The sequence below is a fragment of the Podarcis tiliguerta genome (assembly GCF_965153285.1).
Source record: "Podarcis tiliguerta genome assembly, chromosome: 12".
In the NCBI taxonomy this organism is placed as follows: Eukaryota; Metazoa; Chordata; class Lepidosauria; order Squamata; family Lacertidae; genus Podarcis; species Podarcis tiliguerta.
In genome coordinates, this window is record NC_139545.1 from 23743061 (window position 1) to 23760164 (window position 17104).

At 43.2% G+C, this 17104-nt stretch overlaps 1 protein-coding gene across 1 annotated transcript in view; it reads left to right on the forward strand.

Annotated features, from left to right (window-relative positions):
* HIBADH (3-hydroxyisobutyrate dehydrogenase) overlaps positions 1-17104 on the forward strand; it is a 76575-nt gene that overhangs the window by 20234 nt on the left and 39237 nt on the right. The window lies entirely within an intron of this gene.

Here is a 17104-nt window from a genome sequence, read left to right on the forward strand (position 1 = left end):
GAAATGAATGGTTGCTGGAGTGGAAAACGAAATGATCTATCAAAGTGCTTTGCTATGAAATGATGATTCATCCTTTGTTGATATGAATCAGCTGTATACTGATTTATCTTTTAGTTCAGCCGTGAGAAAGGAATTTTGAAATTTGCTGTTTTATCTATTTGAAACTTTTCCAAAAGGAAGTCTTCAAGGCAGCTTATTCACCCATCTCTTTCAAACCCTTTCACCTAATCTAGCAAGCATTTCAGGCATGGGTAGGCAAACTAAGGCCCGGGGGCCGGATCTGGCCCAATCGCCTTCTAAATCCAACCCGCGGACGGTCCGGGAATCAACGTGTTTTTACATGAGTAGAATGTGTGCTTTTATTTAAAATGCATCTCTGGGTTATTTGTGGGGCATAGGAATTAGTTCATCCCCCCCCAAAAAAAATATAGTCCAGCCCCCCCACAAGGTCAGAGGGACAGTGGACTGCTGAAAAAGTTTGCTGACCCCTGATTTTAGGCATGCAGTGAGGGGGGGTCTGTGCACCCAGAGCAGTTGTTTCAGGTGCCCCCGGATCCTATTGCAAGCAATGAAGAAAAAGCGGATCCCGAGGAGTCTTCAACTCTGGATGTGGTTAAACTGATGTGTGCAGAAAGAGGTGCTAGTTGGACGGGACTGGATATGGATTGTGTTGAAAACAGTGCACATGCTAGACAGCCACTTTGGTCCCCATTGAAATACACAGCACATGCTTGGCAATAATTTCAGCCTGATGCAGGTGTTCCACCGCCATGTTCACAAACTACGTGATGAGGAGCCTTCATGAGTACTGGAGGCTCATTATTTCCCATAGTTGGCCTTGAACTCGTAGTGAGCAATGAAAAGTGCATTTATCACATATTTATTGAACATGGTATCTAGACATGGCTGTGTTGTGAATAATGGTTGTATGACTGCCTCTAGTTGTATGTAACAAGTTATTGCATGCAGCTATCTTTGCATCATAGCTGGAATAGATGTTTTGAGCGTTGGAAATCCATTACACCGACTGGTTCAGTTGAGAGGGAATCTTTACAATCTCTGTGATGGGTTTTCCCCTACTCCAGCCCATCCCATAGAAACCTGGATAACTAGGTTGGATACAGAAAACGTTCTCTGAAAAAAGTGCATTTCTCCCACAGAATAAGCCTTTTTTCAGATAATCCAACTCAATGTTTACTCTTCTTATATTTTCTAAAATTAAGATTATTACCCTTACAAAGTATGGTTATTTTCCCCCAACATGCATTAGGCAGAACATTAGTTCTTAGAATATACTTAGGGAATTTTTATAGAAGAAATTTAAATTATTGTTTTTTAAAAAAATGCCATCTTCTGAGAAATCAAATCTTACTAAATCAAGCTGGAAAATGGCAACTTAAAGAATTTGTTTCTCCTCGTAATAGTATTTTACCCTTTCCATGTATTATCCTTGCCTAATTCATGGAGGTGATAATTTATCAACAGCTTTATGAAGTGCCATTCATCTTACACCATTACTCTTTCTCTTCAAGTATTTAATGTGTATAATCTGTTGAGAAATGTATATGCTTTCAAAGTGAATGCCTGTGACCTCCCACCTTGTCCTCGGACCGAGTATATATCTTACGGCCTACTTGTTCAAAGAGCAGCTTGAATATTTTATATCTGGAATCCCCAAAGTGTTGAGAAAAAGAGATGTCATGTTATAATTTACATATATGGGTTTTTGAACAGACACATTTATTGGTAAACAGCAGCAGTATACGGTAATTGTGACTTTTGACCCTCCGTGTTACACTTTTAAACTTGATACAACGGTCTGTTTCTAAGCTTTGTTGTTGTGTGCGATGTTGCTACTTATTTAACATCAAAAAGCTGTGGCAGTTTGCCTTTATAGATGGTGCCTGTGCTCTGGAATTGCCTCCTGCTGTCCCTGAAACCTTGCTTGGTTTAATGTGTCAGATTTTCTCACCAGAGCCCTTAATAAGCAAGACTTTAGCTAACACACTAGTCTTTATCAAATCTGATACAGCAGAGACTGTGCTTGAGTAACTGCCCAATTCATTAACACACATAACAGCTTGGGCCTTTTTCTCGGAGCACTTAATGATGTTGTGAAGTAATGACATGCACATGCAGATTTTTACATTGCATGTAATCTTTGTGTTTTCCCACTTTTTTTTTTTTTTAAACAGACATTGCTCTAGGTCTGAAGTAAATGAGTGTTTTTATGCTAAAGATTCTCAAAGTAAACTGGTCTCATTAAAAATAATGGTCGCTGGGGGGGGGGGGGGGAATCCCGCAAGTTACAACAAATAAAGCCACTTAAATCATAACTATACAGTAGATTCTCCTCTAGTTCGGTTTGGAATGGCACCTATTACTAGCGCATGTTGCCATGGGAACCTCTGCATAGAGGTGAAAGATAAGTAGGCCTCGGTTAAAGGAAAAATTGAATAATAGCTGTCGGCTTAAATGATCTATTGACATAATGTGTATGTGTTGCAATGGAAGTCTAATAATCTATGTCTTCCGATTTTTTCTGCTCCCTGAGTCTTCCAATATGTTTAAGAATGCTTTTGTCTATATTTAGTAAATAAATTAAAATGAGGGGGGGGGGTTCTTAGAACAACGATCAGGCTGTGTTTATTTGAAATTAGCAAGTATTCTTTGTAGTGTGTGTGTGGAAATTACTTTTCAGGTTAACAGTTGTGAGAGGGCTTTAGTAGTTAGATGGGTAGCTGGTGTTCAATAGCTGATGGGATTTTTAATCTTGTCGCCCCATTTGTGGCGTTGGCGGCTTTTTCCTTTTTCAACACCAGGTGAAGATAATTTTATTTGTCTAGCCATTCATGCGTGGGATGTGCATTAGTTACTAAAATAGGTTTTATCCCCACCATTGAATTTTTACACTGATTTTTTTATGCTGCTGTTTTGCTTTGTGTCCATTTTATCCGTGAGCTTATATTGACGTTCTTACTGTTCTGTTGTATGCCGCATTGAAAGTTGGCTGTCTGAAACTGTGGGATTTATATGGGATTGTGCAGGTAGGATTCTGTCCTTATTCTTGAAAGTATCATTTCAATATTAATGATTCGATGCTATAGATACGCTGTTGTATAGACAATATTTTCCCTTTTATCTTTCAACCTATATCTGTGACAATGGGGAAACTTAAATACATCTATTAATTGGCAGGATGCTGGCTAACTGGGCTTCCTAATGAGTTTAACTCTAAAGGAGTAATAAGTTGTGTTTCATAGTATCATAGAATTGTAGAGTTGGAAATGACCACGAGGGGCATCTAGTCTAATACTGGTAATATTTTGCCCATTGTGGGGCTCAAACCCACAACCTTGAGATTAAAGAGTCTCATGCTCTACCAAATGAACTATTAACATACATATATATATTTAAATAAGATTGTTTAGTAGCATAACATATATTTGACATTTAAATTTAGTGCTTGAATTTTTTCCTCTTTTTAGTAAGTGATGCAATGCTCCACCTATTGAAAGCATCCCTATACATTGCAATAGTTGCAGGGAAACCAACAACATCTAGCATCTCTGGGCAGCCGCCAACGCATCAGCACCCTGGCAGGTCCTGCTGTTGCTGATTGTCCTGGGACATCCCCCCCCCTTTAAACAAAATTTCTTGGTCCAGCACTCTGAACACCACTGTGTGGCTGGTGCGGCTGCCAGTTTAATTTCCCACAGTATCCCTGATGTGATCAAGAGTGTTCTGGGAAGTTTAAATCTTGGACTACAGCCACGCAGCACAGGTTGGATTGCTACTGCTGCTGCCTACCACTGCTACCAGGTAATTCCACCAGCACCAACGGAGGAAGGAGGACTTACCAGAGCAGGGGTCAGCAAACTTTATCAGCAGGGGGCTGGTCCACTGTCCCTCAGACCTTGTGGGGGGCCGGACAATATATATATATATATATATATATGCAGGTTTTGGTGTCCTCGGGTGTCTTCCCGTGTAAAAGTTGGGGTGTCTAGGCGACGTTTCGACGAGGTCTCACTCGTCATCTTCAGGCTGGTGCTTTCGGCTTCTTGTTACTGGAACAGAGCAGGATCTCAGTGTTTGAGTTCCTATAAATACTGTTGAGGAGGTGTGGTGTATAGCCTCCAATGTTCTGGGCAGAGAGGAGGTTCCCAGGCTAGTGTGCCTTTTCTTCTTTTGTTCCTTAATTACTTGAGGGATATCTTGAGTGATTTCTTGAGTGATTTCCTGAATCCCACTTAGGTGGGTCATTAGGTGTGGATTAGTTGCTAAAGCCTTCGTGTCTTGAACTCTTGAACTTTGTGAAGAGTTTTTCTGAGAAGATGGCTGTACTGCACTTGGTTGTGCTCTGGCTTGGCTTCGTGTATAGGGGCGAGCTGTGGTTTTGTGGCTTGTGCCAGCCAGATCTGTGTAGGGATTGCAGGGGGGTGCAGCATCCGGAGGTGCCACTCTGGTTTGGCTACTGGATGGTGTCTGTAATTTATCTGTGGAGAGGGTCTGGGTTTGGGTCTGGTGTGGTTGATTGGTGATGGCGTTCTGTGTGCCTCTGGATCTGGTGTCAGATTTTGTGGGGAGGGCTAATTTCCAGATGTCTGGCAAGCGGGATGTGTCGTCACGCTTGTTCATGTTGTGAGGGTGTTTCTCTATCTCGATGGCTTCCATGATTATTCTCTTGTGGTGATGTTCCATGTTAAAGAGCAGTTTGGAATCTGCAAAATTAATTTCGTGTCCTGTTTCTTTCATGTGTTGGAAAAGAGAGGAAGTTTTTTCTTCTTTTTTGACGGCATTCTTGTGTTCTGCGATCCGTGCATTTATTCGTCTGTTTGTTTGTCCAATGTACGTGGCTGGGCAGACTTTGCAGGGTATTTCATAGACCCCTTGGTTTTCCAACTGAATTTTATCCTTGGGGTTTCTGAGGATATTGGCTATTTTTTGGTTGGTGCAAAAGGCTGTTTTGATATTGTGTTTATGGAGGATTTTGCTAATTTTATCTGTAGTGCCCTTGATATAAGGAAGGAGGGCTATGCCATTGTTTTCTTCTGTGTCTTGGTTTTTGGGGGGTGTTTCTTTTTGGATTAGCTTCGTAACCCTGTTTTGCTGGTATCCATTGGCAATTAACACATTTGAGAGATTCTGTAACTCAGTTGTCAAGTGGTCTTCGTCAGCCAGGCGTTTGGTTCTGGAGATGAGAGTTTTGGCTACGGAGTTTATTTGTGCAGGGTGGTGGTGTGATTGTGCATGTAAGTAGCGGTTGGTGTGTGTTTTTTTCCGGTAGATAGTGTGTCCTAGGGAGCCATCAGGTTTTTTGTAGATTAGGACGTCAAGGAAGGGAAGTTGGTTGTTGGCTTCTATTTCCATAGTGAATTGTATTTTGGGGTGTAGGCTGTTGAGATGTGTGAGGAAGCTATCCAGTTTTTCCTTCCCGTGTGGCCAAATTACAAAGGTGTCGTCAACATATCTGAGCCAAAGTTTGGGTTTGTGTTCTGACTTGTCTAAAGCATTGGTTTCAAAGTGTTCCATGTACAGGTTAGCGATGACCGGTGAGAGGGGTGATCCCATAGGTGCTCCTTCTATCTGTTTGTATCTTTGTCCATTGTGGATGAAGTACGTGTTGGTTAGGCAGTGGTTGGTCAGGTCCAAGATGTATTCGGGGGGATTGTATTTGTTTTGAATGGCTGTCAAGGCTTCATTAATGGGCACTTGTGTGAAGAGAGATACAACATCGAAGCTCACAAGTAGGTCATTGGGTTGTAGGTTTTGCTTCTTTATTGTTTCTATGAACTGGAAGGAGTTTGGAACGTGTGAAGAGATGGATTCTGCATAGGGCTGAAGTTGCTTGGCGAGAAATTTAGCGAGATTTTGTAGAAACTTTGGCTCAGATATGTTGACGACACCTTTGTAATTTGGCCACACGGGAAGGAAAAACTGGATAGCTTCCTCACACATCTCAACAGCCTACACCCCAAAATACAATTCACTATGGAAATAGAAGCCAACAACCAACTTCCCTTCCTTGACGTCCTAATCTACAAAAAACCTGATGGCTCCCTAGGACACACTATCTACCGGAAAAAAACACACACCAACCGCTACTTACATGCACAATCACACCACCACCCTGCACAAATAAACTCCGTAGCCAAAACTCTCATCTCCAGAACCAAACGCCTGGCTGACGAAGACCACTTGACAACTGAGTTACAGAATCTCTCAAATGTGTTAATTGCCAATGGATACCAGCAAAACAGGGTTACGAAGCTAATCCAAAAAGAAACACCCCCCAAAAACCAAGACACAGAAGAAAACAATGGCATAGCCCTCCTTCCTTATATCAAGGGCACTACAGATAAAATTAGCAAAATCCTCCATAAACACAATATCAAAACAGCCTTTTGCACCAACCAAAAAATAGCCAATATCCTCAGAAACCCCAAGGATAAAATTCAGTTGGAAAACCAAGGGGTCTATGAAATACCCTGCAAAGTCTGCCCAGCCACGTACATTGGACAAACAAACAGACGAATAAATGCACGGATCGCAGAACACAAGAATGCCGTCAAAAAAGAAGAAAAAACTTCCTCTCTTTTCCAACACATGAAAGAAACAGGACACGAAATTAATTTTGCAGATTCCAAACTGCTCTTTAACATGGAACATCACCACAAGAGAATAATCATGGAAGCCATCGAGATAGAGAAACACCCTCACAACATGAACAAGCGTGACGACACATCCCGCTTGCCAGACATCTGGAAATTAGCCCTCCCCACAAAATCTGACACCAGATCCAGAGGCACACAGAACGCCATCACCAATCAACCACACCAGACCCAAACCCAGACCCTCTCCACAGATAAATTACAGACACCATCCAGTAGCCAAACCAGAGTGGCACCTCCGGATGCTGCACCCCCCTGCAATCCCTACACAGATCTGGCTGGCACAAGCCACAAAACCACAGCTCGCCCCTATACACGAAGCCAAGCCAGAGCACAACCAAGTGCAGTACAGCCATCTTCTCAGAAAAACTCTTCACAAAGTTCAAGAGTTCAAGACACGAAGGCTTTAGCAACTAATCCACACCTAATGACCCACCTAAGTGGGATTCAGGAAATCACTCAAGAAATCACTCAAGATATCCCTCAAGTAATTAAGGAACAAAAGAAGAAAAGGCACACTAGCCTGGGAACCTCCTCTCTGCCCAGAACATTGGAGGCTATACACCACACCTCCTCAACAGTATTTATAGGAACTCAAACACTGAGATCCTGCTCTGTTCCAGTAACAAGAAGCCGAAAGCACCAGCCTGAAGATGACGAGTGAGACCTCGTCGAAACGTCGCCTAGACACCCCAACTTTTACACGGGAAGACACCCGAGGACACCAAAACCTGCATTCCTGTACCCGTGAAAATCTACGAAAGCAAATATATATATATATATATATATATATATATATATTGGGGGGGTAATGAACAAATTCCTATGCCCCACAGAGATGCATTTTAAATAAAAGCACACATTCTACTCATGTAAAAACACCAGGCAGGCCCCACAAATAACCCAGAGATGCATTTTAAATAAAAGGACACATTATACTCATGTAAAAACACGCTGATTCCCGGACCGTCCGTGGGCCAGATATAGAAGGCAATTGGGCCGGATCCGGGCCACAGGCCTTAATTTGCCTACCCATGTACCAGAGGGTGCGTTCTCTTCCACCCCCTCCATCCTGGAGCCCGTTCTGGCAGTGTGAATGCAAACAACCCTAAAGGCCTATATCCACTAACTTGAACCAATGGGGTTTCTCAGTAGACCTATGTGTAGGATTACATTTACTTATATTTATTTATTTTAGTTCATAGGTAGGTCGTCCCCCCAAATAGTCCAAGGTAATCAGATGAGCCCTTTTATAGTAGAGTGGTGAAACTTTTAACCCCTCCTGAAGGACTATATTCCCTTTGTCAGACGGGACTTCTAAGCCTGCGGCCTCTGCATTACCTGTTTTTCAGCCCTGTTGTTGCTCTTTTAAGAAACGCCCAAGGTGTTGTCCTATCCCTAAAGCAGAATAAGATATAAAAAGCTCCCTGGCCAAGGCGGACACTTGTTTCGGTGATTCTCATTCCCTGTTCTGGAGTATTGTTCTGGACTTTGAATCCACTCTTAATGAAAAATAAGAACAAATAGTGCGCTACATTAAAGAGTTGTCATGAAGTTAACAGCCTGTGAGTTATATAGTAGCTGTTGATGGAGTTTATGGGAAAGGTCTGACTTTGCAAACCATGCATATGACTTCCTTTCTGAAACTGATTTTCTGGTTGGTACACATGTAAAGAGGAATGAAACATACGTTTTTTTAAAAAAAGCCAGTTAACAGAAATACTGCCTGAGGGAAATGAGTTTATCTCTTTTAAAAACACTGTTTTCCTTCTAACACTGCAGCTGTGGCATGGGTCAAAGACAGGGGGCTTAAATCAGAATTTTCCAATTTTGGGTCTCTAGCTGTTGTTGGACTACAACTCCCATCTCCCCTGACCACTGGTCCTGCTAGCTAGGGATGACCCAAGTTTGGGAAACCCAAGACCCAAGTTTGGGAAACCCTGGCTTAAATAGATGACCTTCAGTTATGTTCAGTTTGTGATTCTGCTGCTTCAAGAATGTTTTAATAAATCCATGTCCTCCTCAATGTCCTTCAGAAACCATTAACTTTCATCAATTTACCAACAGAATCATATAACCAGACTTGCTCACTTCTGTTTGAAGCAGCTTTTGGCTAAGTTTAAGAATTCTTGTCTTGAGTAATAAGCTTTTTACCATTCCTGCATCTCACAAATTCTGAACTGGCATTTTAAAATTTCCTCTGTCAAACCCAAAATTTCATGGAGTCAGACAGTGATTGAATTAATCATTGTACTATCTGGTGATGCTCCTGGAAAGCCTGCATTCAGGATCAGCGGATTTCAGTAGACGGTGAGCATCTACCCATTGAAGCAGCCAGGTGCCACCTACTTCGCCTAGTCTATGCATGTCAAACATCTGTAACCCTATCCAGTGGCACCTTGGTTCTCAAACGCCTTGGTACTCAAACAACTTGGAACCCAAGCACTGCAAACCTGGAAGTAAGTGTTCCAGTTTGTGAACATTTTTCAGAAAGCTGAACATGCCCCGTTTTGAGTGTTACGCTGAGGTATGTCTGCTTTTGCTATTTATTTTGCGTTTTTGTGGCTCTTTTTTGTTTTGTTTTTGTGACTGTGTGGAACCCAGTTCAGCTACTGATTGATAGATTGATTGATTGATTGATTGAGTGACTGCAGTAAGTTGTTTATTGCTTTCATTTTATGGATCAATGAAATTGCTGTTTTAGGGGTTGTTTTTAAAACTCTGAAATGGATTAATCCATTTTGCATTACTTTCTATGGGAAAGCGCGCCTTGGTTTTGGAACGCTTTGGTTTTGAAACGGACTTCCGGAACGGATTAAGTTTGAAAACGAAGGTACCACTGTACTGATGTTCAAATGAATCTGTGTGAATCAACTGAATAGAGCTAGAGAGAGCAGAATAGTTTGTCTGTTTCACATTGTATAAAGACACTATGCCACTGACGTTGAACACCAGCATAAAAATACCACACAAGTAGAAAGGGAATCCAGTTTGAAATTACAGTAGACAAAGGGAGGCCTCAACTTCAAAAACACATTATTGGGGTTTGTCATGAACTTCCTTCTCCCCTTTTATGCTGGATCTTGAAATTTTGGCAACCCTGTGTAGGGCACAACTCAGTTCTATCAGCTGTTGCCAGTTTCCTGTGGACTGTTTGTGTTTTCCTCTTAAAGGCACTAGTTAGCCGCATATCTTTAGTACTGCTTTTTATATTTTAAAACCAGTTATTAAGCTAAGAGACACCTTCCTGAATCCATGATGGTGCCTGGCTCCTTAAGTAGCATCCAGTTCGATCGCAGGTGGAATGGGATATTACTTTGAGAAAATTTGATGTTAACAAGCCCTGGTGGTCAGTCGGATTGTGTAAATAATTTTATCAAGATTAAATACACTTATTGTTAAGTTGTGGGCGAACATAGCAGACGACACAGCGATTTCTCCAAAGCAGCTCTTTATTTGTAAGCTGGACAGAACTGAACTGCAAACAGCTCAGCCGGCCTGCTTTTATAGGCAGCCGGCTGTCGACAATGTAGCAACAACAACCCAGGGTTTCCCGCCTAAAATAACTGACGTGGACCTGAGTGAAAACTACATAGACAATACTCCTGGTGGCCAGGGCGAGAACTTCAGTACATAACACTTATTATGTAGGTGGGATAGAAAGGGGCTTCATTTCTACTGGCTTCGAGGGCTTAAATGGTTGGCCTAAATGGTCCAGGACCAGGATAGTTGAAGGACTGCCTCTCCCACACACATCTGCCTGCCTGCTTTTTTTAATCATTGGATTCCCTACTGGCTCTTGTTGCCTTCAGAGGTACATTTGAATATTCCCTGTCCGATGTCCCAGCTAGTGGTGGTACCCAGTTTGTGGGAACGCCATCCTCTTTTTTTCTTTTATTTTTGGGTTACATACTCATTTAATAACGGACGCGGGTGGCGCTGTGGGTAAAACCTCAGTGCCTAGGACTTGCTGATCGTATGGTCGGCGGTTCGAATCCCCACGGTGGGGTGAGCTCCGGTCGTTCGGTCCCAGCTCCTGCCCACCTAGCAGTTCGAAAGTACCCCTAAGTGCAAGTAGATAAATAAAAGGTAAAGGTAAAGGTACCCCTGCCCGTACGGGCCAGTCTTGACAGACTCTAGGGTTGTGCGCCCATCTCACTTAAAGAGGCCGGGGGCCAGCGCTGTCCAAAGACACTTCCGGGTCACATAGATAAATCACGTAGATAAATTATCTAGTAGATAAATAGGTACCGCTTTATAGCGGGAAGGTAAACGGCGTTTCCGTGTGCTGCGCTGGTGCTGGCTCGCACCAGAGCAGCTTCGTCACGCTGGCCATGTGACCCGGAAGTGTCTCCGGACAGCGCTGGCCCCCGGCCTCTTAAGTGAGATGGGCACACAACCCTAGAGTCTGTCAAGACTGGCCCGTACGGGCAGGGGTACCTTTACCTTTTACTCATTTAATAATTGCAGCTAAAACCATGTTCACAGCAGGTTAATTTTACATTAATTTACCCTCAATGCCACCCAGAAAATTATGGCCTACTTAAACATCAGGTGAGAAGGTAAACCTGTTTCTAGGGTATATCGCCTCAGACATGGGGACTCACATATCTGAATATTCTTCCATACCAAAAAGTCATAGAATCATAGAATTGTAAGGGACCACGAGGGTCATCTAGTCCAGCCCCAGCAGGAATATTTTGCCCAACATGGGGCTCGAACCCATGATCTTGAGATTAAGTGTTTCATGCTCTACCAACTCAGATACTCTCACTCACTTTAGTTACTGAAATTTAGACATACTAGTTTCCGTATGTTGTGTTCACCGCTATATTTTCTTCATATTATTTCCTGCGTTTGTCTTTAAAAGTTTGAGGAACGCTTTCAGTAGGCAAAGGCAAAGGTTTACAAGACTACTGGGAAGTAGTCATCTCAGATTTCCATGTTCACAAGTTACTAGTGTAGTAAATATTGCATGCTTTTATAAAGAGGTTGACTATTGCCTCATAGCTTTGGGTGGAACAGCTCATTTTGTTTCCCTAGATTAGGAACGGCGTTTTGTTAATGTTTTATCCTTTAGCGGGGACTTTTGTTCTGTGACTGATTTCCTTCTTTCTATCAAATGCTTATAAAGCAAATGAATAAAAGTGAGTATCCTTGTCTATATATTTTCAAACATAAAAGGGCTGCTGTCATTTCACGGGAGATGACTCAAGATTAGGTGGGTATTTGAAATATTCACATAACGTTTTGTTTCAATCTTTTAAAAAAGAAAAAAACTTGTTAGGCTGGTCGGTTGTGATTTCAAGTCCACATTTTTAACAATAAAATGATACTGGAGACTGTGTTGATATAAAGTCTCTGTTAAGATAAGATGTGCTGGTTTTTTTTAAAAAAAAAATTAAAAATATATATATTTTTTTAAAACATATTTCCCCCCCCCCAAAGCTTTTTCTCGTAAGTGAACCATTGTCCACTTGCAGAGAGGTTACAGTGCGGTGGACTTTGTTCTGCATTATTAATACAAGTGAACAGTTGAGCAGGAATAAATGAGGTACTTTGGGTAAGTAAAAATGTGAGCCGACTGTCAGTGTGAGATTGGTTCAAGGAGCAGTTAGCCAGCAGTAATGGGGTACACTTGAGTAATTGAATTTGCATAACAAGGCTTGCTGAAAAGATCTGACAGGCGTAGAGATTTGTCTGGCTGGAGATCTCCAGATGGATGTGACCACGCAGCAGCTGGGTGGCACGTTGCTCAGCATGGTCAGCAATGCCCAGGCTGTCAGCTGCCCCATGCAATTGCAAAGCCCTGGCAGGCCAGCTGGTGGCTTCCAACAGACTAGGTCCCTGTTAGCTGAGTTTTCACATTGCTTGTCAGCCCACTGGACCTGCAGGGACTTGCTGGCAGCAAACATAACAAGTCGCCTCTGAGAATAGTTAAAAAGCTTTAGAAATCTGCTTTGGCTATGTGGATGCTGCTTTGCTTTGCAGGCACTCAGCCTCCCAGAAATGCTTGCAGCTCTAGAACAAAGGTGATGAAAACCTTTCTGTGTTTGTGTGCTGAGTATGGGTCGTGGTTTATCGTGAACCCTATGTTATGAAATCTATTCCCCCCCCCCCTACATCTGAACCAAGGGAATTAAATTTGTTCCAAACACTGCATCGTTTCGTCTTTCTCCTTTTGATGATGATACTGAAGATTGCAGGCTGACTGGATAGGTATGTGTCAGAGCTGGCTCCGGGTCCCAGCTCACCAAGGACCAACGCTAGCCGGCAGTACAGTATCAAAGTCTTTATTGAAGAACAGTCTCCATTTACAAGTCTCAGCGTCCCAGCTCTACGTCTGGACTTTAGACCGGCGAAGCTCTGTCTGGGTCCCCGCCCCCTGTGCACCAGGTTAAGACTCTGATCTTACTCCACCTCTTCCTTCTCTCTCTCTTCCTCTGGGTCTTACTACCCCCCGGGGTCTCATTCCTCCTGGACTCTTCTGACGCAGAGCTTGACCCCTCTGACTCCTCCCCCTCTCTTCGGCGGGCTTTAGGACCTGGCTCCCTACCCGGGCTGCCCACTTTGCCGCCCTCCTGTACATTTGAACTTGGCGCGCGCGCGCGTTTAACTTTCCGGATGACCGTTTCCTCGCTCCCTGACGAGGGTGTGGTCACTCCTGCCTCACGTTCTCCCTCTGCCTGCGCGCTCCCTGATCCCGATGCCTTGGACTCCTCCCCCCTACTGCACTCTGAGGGGGACGCTGGTCCGGATTTCCAGCTGTTACTCTCTGAGTCCCCTCTGGCCCCTTCTTCCCGAGGTGTCCCCCTTGCCCTGACCATGGGGGCCCCTTTCTGTGAATCCTCCGAGTCACTGGAGAGACTCAGAGACCTCGGACTACTGTCGTCGCTGACATTTCCTTCAGACTCCTCCCCCTCGCTCTCCGTTTCCTCCCTCTCCTGTGACTCTGCTCCTGAACCCCTGACAGTATGAAATCAGAGGCTTTTTTTTTTTTAAAAAAAATGAGCACTACACTTATTAAGTTTGCCAACAGAAAGTTGATCTATATATTTATACAGAATGAACTGGTAGAATTCTGAGTTGTACCACTTCAGACTGCGTGCTAAGGGTCAAGCTTTTCTTAAAATGGAAGCCCTTACGTATAAAGTGAAAATTTATATGGGTCTTCTCTTCCCACTGAGTTGTGGCTTATTCTCTCATATATAAGACTTCAGCATAGTTAAAGAGCAGGGCTTTCCCCCCCAGACAGAACTCACCTGAACCTGTCAGAAGTATATAGCCATCTTACGTAGGAGAACACTTTTGTAGAATCTTTTATCTTTCTTATTTCAACAAAGATTGAAAGCTTATAAAGCTTATAAAGAAACATATCATCAACAGGATGCAACTGGTTTTAGAATCTGGTGTTTGCAATTTGTGCATTAAAAAAATAAATAATTTCTGTGCGCCATTCCAGTTGCAAGAAAAGGACATCCAAAATGATCAAGCGGTTGAAACAATTCCCTTATGTGGAAAGGCTACAATCCTTGAGGCTTTTTACATTAGAAAAAAGGTGTGTGAGTAGGAGGGTGCATGATAGAAATGTATGGAATTAAGCATGGTTTGGAGAATGTGGACAGACACAGGATTTCCCCCTTCTCTTGTCATGAAGTTGAATGTTGGAAGATTCAGGACAGCCAAATAAAGAACTCCACACCACCACCAAGCTATACTATGGAATTTGCCCCCTACGAAGTAGCAATGGCCACACATTTGGATGACCGTAAAAGTGCGGGTGGCGCTGTGGTCTAAACCACTGAGCCTCTTGGGCTTGCTGATCAGAAGGTTGCCAGTTCAAATCCCTGCGACGGGGTGAGCTCCCGTTGCTCTGGTCCAGCTCCTGCCAACCTAGCAGTTCGAAAGCACATCAAAGTGCAAGTAGATGAATAGGTACCACTCCAGCGGGAAGGTAAATGGCGTTTCTGTGCACTGCTCTGGTCCGCCAGAAGCAGCTTAGTCATGCTGGCCACATGACCTGGAAAAACTGCCTGCGGAGAATGCCGGCTCCCTCGGCCAGTAAAGCGAGATGAGCGCCGCAACCCCAGATGCACCCGCAACTGGACTTAATGGTCAGGGATGCCTTTACCTTTACCTTAAAAGAGGATTAGACAGATTCATGGAGGAGAAGGATATCAACTGCTACCGGCCATGATGGCTATGTGCTACCACCACTGTAGGAGACAGCATGCCTCTGAATACCTGTTGCTGAGAATCGGAGGTGTGGAGGGCACTGTTGTGCTCAGGTCCTGCTTTGTCCCAAGGGCATCTGGTTGACCACTGCAAGAACAGGAGGCCAGACTAGATGGGTCTTTGGTCTGATCCAGGAGAGCTTTTTTTATACAGTGGCACCTCAGGTTACATACGCTTCAGGTTACAGACTCCGCTAACCCAGAAATAGTACCTTGGGTTAAGAACTTTGCTTCAGGCTGGGAACAGAAATCACGTGGTGGTGGTGGTGCGGCAGCAGCAGGAGGCCCCATTAGCTAAAGTGGTGCTTCAGGTGAAGAACAGTTTCAGGTTAAGAACGGACCTCACCTCCGTAACGAATTAAGTACTTAACCCGAGGTACCACGGTATTCTTGGTTTGCACATAAATTCATATGAATTAGAGAGCATAGTGGGGAGCCTTCCCCCCCCCCCATTGGGGGCCACATGTTGACAGTGGATGAGCCTTAAGCCCTTTCCCCCTGCCACCTCATTTCCCCCCATTTTTTCTTTCCTTGTCATCCACGTAAATTTAAGTCAGTGGCCCTATGTGGGCAGCCTGTGGCTCATCCCTGTATTGGATTATCTAACAGCATATTGATAAAATAAATAAAGAATAAACATGTTTATTATGACCATGTAGCACTTAGTTACATCCAGTGCTCCCCCCCAAATGAATGTTTAGGGGTACAGTGGTACCTTGGGTTAAGTACTTAATTCGTTCCGACTTAACCTGAAACTGTTCTTAACCTGAAGCACCATTTTAGCTAATGGGGCCTGCTGCTGCTGCTGCACCGCTGGAGCATGATTTCTGTTCTCATCCTGAAGCAAAGTTCTTAACCTGAAGCGCTATTTCTGCGTTAGCGGAGTCTGTAACCTGAAGCGTATGTAACCTGAAGTGTATGTAACCCGAGGTACCACTGTACTCTCATTTTCCTACTCATATTGAAATACTGCCCCTTAATGAGGCCTTAATGAGCTTAACTTCGATTCACAAAATGTTTAGGGGTCTGCGTACCCCCAGAAAAAAAGCATTGGTTACATCAGTATTTTGGTGCGTTTATGGAGAGAGTCAGCAACTGGATAAGAAACATTTTCAAAATGTATACTTTTTAAAAACTGTTTACAAAACTGATTGCATCTTACTTCATGAGAATTTAATATTTAAAATACTTTAAGGCAAACAAAAAAAAAATAGGGACGCGGGTGGCGCTGTTGGTTAAACCACAGAGCCTAGGACTTGCCGATCAGAAGGTCGGCAGTTCGAATCCCCGCGATGGGGTGAGCTCCTGTTGCTCAGTCCCTGCTCTTGCCAACCTAGCAGTTCCAAAGCACGTCAAAGTGCAAGTAGATAAATAGGTACCGCTCTGGCGGGAAGGTAAACGGCATTTCTGTGTGCTGCTTTGGTTCGCCAGAAGCGGCTTAGTCATGCTGGCCACATGACCCGGAAGCTGTACTCCAGCTCCCTCGGCCAATAAAGCAAGATGAGTGCCGCAACCCCAGAGTTGGTCACGACTGGACCTAATGGTCAGGGGTCCCTTTACCTTTAAGGCACAAAATATGCCCTTTGATGTCACACATTGGCCCGTTTTGAAATAAGTAAGTTCTATCTGCTTAACTGTTTTGACAAGCAGCAGTCCTAACAAATCTCTACCGGTTTTTATACCTTTATTGCGGCAGTATGTATTCCTAGGAGGAACAATGTATTGCAGTCTTGTGTGTTAGCATTTGAAATATTTACATTAGCTAGTCCTAAAACCTATTCCCAGAAGGAGTGTTCAATATTCTTGATACACATAATGTTTTCACTTTTAGTTAATACTCTGGCAGTGTATTTATATTGTGAGACAAGCTAAATTATATCATCTCGGTTTTCTCATGCATTGCATTTTTCTCCAAAACTGCTTATTAGATGGTAATGTGGAAGTAGTATAATAGGTTCCATCAAAGCAAAAATTTATACCACTTTCTATAAAATTACAGGTAATAGGACTGCTGCTTGCATAAATTATTATCCCATTCCATTCATCAACTTCCAAATGGAAGTTAAGCACTTTCAACCCATTTATCTTTATGATTAACTTTTAAAATGTTTCCCAAACTACATAAACTTCCATAAATTTTACCTGTAATCCTCTTCCTCTTGGAATTATATATGCACCGGTAGTTTTTAGTTTCTT